We start from the raw sequence: 6,058 nt of genomic DNA, 5'->3' as shown, positions 1-6,058 counted from the left end.
CCAAACTCTGATTCAACCGAATTTTTTTTAATTTTTTTTTGGGTATTTTTTCGCAAGGAATCCAAATCTGCTATTTATTTCTGAAAATTTTGTACATAAATTTTCAGATCTGCTTTGCAAACTCTCGGCCCAAAACTTTGAAATCTCCTCTCAGTATATTGTTCTCTCCTGGATCAAACGTGCTCTGATAACATGCAGAATTTTGTAGAATTTTTCTACACATAAGCTAGCTTTGATACCATGTAGAACTTTTTCTACAAATCATCTAGCTCTAGTACCATGTAGAAATTTCCCACCTGTAGATCAACCTGGTAATGCAATGTACTAAAGCAAAACAATTGATCTACTTCCACAAAAAATTTAGCGGAAGCTTAATCAACCATGAGCAACATCAATAAGAACACATATAATTGATAAGAAGGAATCAATCACACATAACACAAAAGAATTTACCCGGGGAAAGTACCTGCCTAAAACCCCATCTCTGTATTATCATACAAGTGGAAATATAGTCCGGATTACACAAAGCCTTAGCTCGGAAGCTATCCATCTCTCAGTACAATCCCTCTGCTGCTCATAAATAGTCAAAGGCTTCTCACAAACATTCTCCTCTACCCTTCAAGCCTGCTATTTCCTTGTGCAGTTTCCTTGGGGTCCAGTGCTGCCACCTGTGTGAATTGGCCTCTTCACACACTCACTAACCTCTGATCTAACTGCACAAGCTTGAAGGAGATAAATCCTCATCATGGATGAGCTTCCTCTATAGGAAAAATATTCATCCAACTGATAGTACATTGTCCCTTCTCTGATCTCAACTGGGTCTCTGTCTGAACTGCCATGCATCAGTTATCCATGAGAGAATACTCAGTTATCTAAAAATAATAGTTGTCACAAGCATGCAAGCATCAACAAATTGTATCTCACTAATTTAACAACTTGTTAAATTAATCTAACTAAACTTGACTAAGTTAAACTAAGTCAATTGATCCTCTCAATATAGAACTCATCCTTAATTCCTCAAGCAGTGGAGCAAATCAATGACACATTCCCCAATCAGTGGAGAAATTATTGCATGTTCTCACAAAGACTTCAAGTTTGATTTTCCTGAACTAATTAACTCAAACTGAATTAATTAATTGATTTAAAAATTTCTATTAATATCAAATTCAAATTTTACTTCCTATTTCTAGTCCAGGGATTGACTAAAATAGGAATCCACACTGAACTGCTAAAAATTGAACTTCTATTTTTAGCACTTCCATTTTTCATTCCCTGTTGCCCAATCCAGCACTAGTACCCAAACTGTTATTTTTAGCAAATCTATTTTTAGCAATTTCTTGTTGCCAATTTTCAACACTCCAAGAATCCTTGAGAAAGACCATTACCATGTTGCAACCTACTTACAAATCTACAGAGGGCCAATAGGCATAATCAAAGAGGTAATGGTCTCCATATATTCATGGAAGTATCCCATATAATTCCTTTTAATCTAGCCAAAAACCAAGTTCAATTATTATCCACTCATTCTTGGGAGGCCTTGGTTAGCTTTTGTTGATGCATATATCAATTGTAGGGATGGATACATTAAAATTAATAATGGGCAGTCTCGAAAATAACTTGTACTATATCCCTCAGCTCAACCTCTTGTTGAAGATGATTTTCCTACATGGGTATAAGAATAAAAGGAAGAGGATTATAACCTGTAATCACCCTATCTTGTGTTTACAATAGAAACCACCCTTAGCAACAAGCACGTTGATGAAGATGACTTAATCGACAATTTTATACAAAATCAATATCCTGCTGCTATGGATATTGATGGGCTAAAAGAAGGGTTATCCCTATGGAAGCCTAGTTATTCCAAGGACAATTCATTGGAAGAATTATTTATTGTTGGTTCTGATCAGAACAACATGAAAATGATAGAAATTATCGCCTCCAACCCATTGAAAATTAACTCCTCACTTTCAACTGATCAAAAGGATTGATTTATCACTATCTTAAAGAAACACATTAACACATTCACATGTGATTACAAGGGTATGAAAGGATTACATCCTTCTGTACGCACTCACCACATATAAATAACATAGGATCACAAGCTTGTTCACCATCCTCAAAGGTGAATGAATCCTACCTTAAAAGGTATTGTGAGAGAAGAATTGCAAAAATTACTAGATTGCAGGGTTCATCTATCCAATTTTAGATACGAATGAGTATCTCCTTCAGTTATTGTTCCCAAGAAAAATGGAAAATGGAGAATTTGTGTTGATTGCAAGGAATTTAATAAATCCCCAAGAAAATATCATTGTGCCTTTCCCTTCATTGACTATGTCCTTGATGTGTTTGTCGGGAAAAAATTGTTTTCCTTCATGGATGGGTTTAGTGGGTACAATCAGATCCAAATTAGTCTTGAAGACCATGATAATACCACTTTCATTTGTCATTGGGGGAATTTTTCTTATAAGTTGCTCCCATTTGGCTTATGTAATCATTAGAGAAATTTTGAGGTTTAAAATGGACCTCCTAAGGAATATTATAAAACAATACTAGAAATAATAAAATAAAATTAGATTACCTCATCAAGTTTTGGAGGGGAAAAAATTTTGTTTTTTCAACTCGTATTTTCAACTTATCTCCTTATGATTTTACTGAAACTTCAAGTGGGAACACTCATTGGATGAAAAAATAATGTTTTCATCCAAGAAGTACCCATGTTTCATACTTTTGATGGACCCTACTACATGAAAAATGTGAAATGCATGAAAAAAACGTGATTGCAATAATGTTTTTTCATGTATTTCACATTTTTCGTGTAGTAGGGTCAATCAAAAGTATGCAAAGTGGGTACTCCTTGGATGAAAAATTAAATTCCACATCCAACAAGTGCTCCAGCTCGAAATTTGAGTAAAATCATAGGGAGACAAGTTGATGAAAATAAAAGTAGAAAAAAAATAGTTTTTTGTTTTTTGTTTTTGTTTTTACCTGTTAGATCTAAGACTTTTGTGATCCATAATGTAGATATCAGTCTTTCAGATTAATCACATTGTTAGGATTTGATCAACATTTCAAACCAACTAATGTGGTTCATCCTCAAGACAAGGTGAGAAATCGAACGACCAGAGTGAATAAGTAGTAGGGATGTATCATGCCCAGAGTCAACCGTTTGAGAAATAGATGTTAATTATTTGAAAAATAGTCGTTAATTAGTTAATTTGTATAATAATTTAGTTAGAAACTAGTTGTTATATATTAGTTAAATATTTATTATTTATTAAAATTGTATTATTAAATAATGTCAAGTTCTATATTATCTAGAATAATTAATTGTTTGTTAAGGTTTAACTAATCTAGTGGCCTCATATTTGGAGGATACTAGCCATTATGAAATGTATAATTATGAAATTAATTATTTTTTTTTGCTAAGGCAAGAGCAGAACCTTCTATTCAATTGGAAAAAGAGATAGTGTACAAAAGGCTTAACACACAACTAGCCATTAGATCCTCAGCCAAAGATCCAACGGATGAGAGACATTTCAAGTGGCTAATATGCACACCGTTTATCAAGCAAATCAGACCCGATGAGCTCAAAAGACCGTAATTGATAACTCTATTGGGTCCATTTTTACATAACTTTCATTCAAGTACACCTCCTGAAATCTGCCAGATGCACGCAATACCAGATAGATCGTGCGAGCAGCACGGAAGTTAACCTTAGTTTCGGACCCACCAACAAGCCCAAGTAATCCTGGCCGTAGATTGACCGCAGTAGATCCAACGATCACGAAACATATCGCATGGCCTAATCTCACCAAAGATTACTATGCGATGTGGGCGATATTGCTTCCCCACCCTGAGCCACGTGTTACAAGGTGAGTGGAATCGCTTCCGAAGAAGAAAAAACCGCTACCAGCCTGAAAGTGGTGTGATACATCGGAAACCATTTCAAGGGCAGTAAAGCTACCACCGACCAAGAAAGCGGGGTACAGTTGTTGCCGTAAAAGACTGTATTCCGTCGCCTTGGCCAAAAGAAGAAGAGGATCCCTGATTCCAGCCAATCCATTGAAACTTCTTGTACGTTGATACCAAACATAGACCTGCATACCCAAAACGACCTTGCTTGTGTCATAACTCTACATAAAGGTCAACCAGATCCCATTTCTATGGCCCTGTTTCGATATACCTTGTAGTCCTCTTCCGCCTGACTAAAACATTGCTCCCTTAATTTGTTCTGAGGCATATCTTGCTAGATCAACTTGACTCTGTTTTTAGTGCAAGCCACTCCTTGATTGGCCAAAAAGTCTGCCAGTTTATTGGCCGTCCTCTACACATGAGTGAAACTCACTGTGCGTAAGTCTAGGAGGTGAAATTGAATCCTTTGAAAGAGTTGTATCAGCCTCCAATGACTTGATACTTTTTTCGGCTTTGTGCCACAGCAAATTCTTTTAACCGAGTTAATGATCAACTCAGAATCAGATTCAATAATAATGTTCTGGAGATTATCTTGCTTCAGGAAATCTAAACATTGTTCAAGCGCCATTAATTTAGCCATATTGTTTGTAGCTCTTCCCAGATGGAAATGGAAGATGAAAAGAATATAGCCACTATCATCTTGTAACATTCTTCCGAAACCAGCAAGACCTGGGTTGCCTCTAGAGGCCCCATCTATGTTGAATTTCAGAAAACCTTGAGGGGGAGGATGCCAATAATCTGACTTATTGGGTAGATTCATAACCTTCCTATCCATTCCCTATGGTATAAGTCCCTGCATACTCAGCTGACAAATTATCTACCTCTCCTTTTCTGAAGGTGGATTTTTGAGGGAGTTGCGCACAAGAGTGCCAACCGTCTCCTTGAGTTGTCTTAAGATCTGCTCAAAAATGTGTTGGGTGGTGATGTGAGCATTTTTGAAGATTCTATTGTTCCTTTCTTTCCAAACATTCCAAATTATTAAGCCTAGACTTAAAACCCAAGCCAAGCGAAGAAAATCATACTCAGAAAAGTCTCGTATCCAGTTATTTAGGGTGTTGATAATGCTTTCCTTGTCCCTGTCCGTCTGTTGGAAAATTGTAGCAAATGAGTCCCACAACCTAGAGGTAAAGGTGCAGTCATTGAGAAGGTGCTCCATTGTCTCCTCTTGGGCTTCACAGAGCTGGCATCTAGAAGGTCCTAGAACACCCCTCTTTCTAATATTTTCCCAAGTCAGAATTTTCTTGTGATGAACCAACCACATGAAGAGTTTAATTTTCATCCAACCTTAATTCTTCCAAAGGTTCTACCAAACCCTGTCCGGAACATGGGAATCTAACTCAAGGAATACCTTCTTGGCTTCCTCGATATTAAAGGTACCTTCTTTGTTGTTGCCCCATCTGAGTTGGTCATGCCCCTCTGAAACAAGAATCTTCCTTTGTTCCAAAATTCGCAGTAGTGCCTCTATTTTTGCTTTCAAGGGGTTGTCATCCCCAAATTCTATATTCTTCTAGGTTCTCCATTTGCCTTCTCGACTGGGGTGTTCCCAAAAATCTTTAACCCTGAAAATTCCTTTGGTGTCCGTTTCTTTCTTTGGGTCCAAAAATTCCTCTCTTAACAGTGTAGGTTCCTGTTTCCATCTATCCTCCCAAAACAGAGCAAGGTCCCCTTCTCTGATTTCCCAGAAATTGTTTTTCTGCACTAATTCTCTATTCTCCTAGGCCTTATTCCAAATGTGGGATCCTTTTATGATTCCCGTCATCCTTATGTGATCATTCTCTTGCCAAGTGCTGGCATATTTTTCTTTCCATACACGAGCCCACTGAGCCTTTGGATCTTTTACCCAACGCCACCATAATTTTGCCCCTAAAACCTTGCTGAGTACATCTGGATCATCTAGTCCAAGGCCCCCATGGGATTTCGGTTTGCAAAGCTTATCCTAGGCAACCAAGGCCCATTTCTTTCTCTCCTCCCCCTTACCCCAAAGAAAGTCTCTTTGAATAGTTCTCAATTGTTGTAAAACTCCCTTTGGAGCTGGAAGTGTTGAAAGCATGAAAATGGGGATTGATTGCAAAACAGCTTTTGTAAG

Source organism: Pinus tabuliformis, chromosome 3_2 (assembly GCF_031772625.1).
Source record: "Pinus tabuliformis cultivar Carrire ecotype Pingquan chromosome 3_2, CPIR1, whole genome shotgun sequence".
In the NCBI taxonomy this organism is placed as follows: Eukaryota; Viridiplantae; Streptophyta; class Pinopsida; order Pinales; family Pinaceae; genus Pinus; species Pinus tabuliformis.
Note: the sequence above shows the minus strand (reverse complement) of the source record.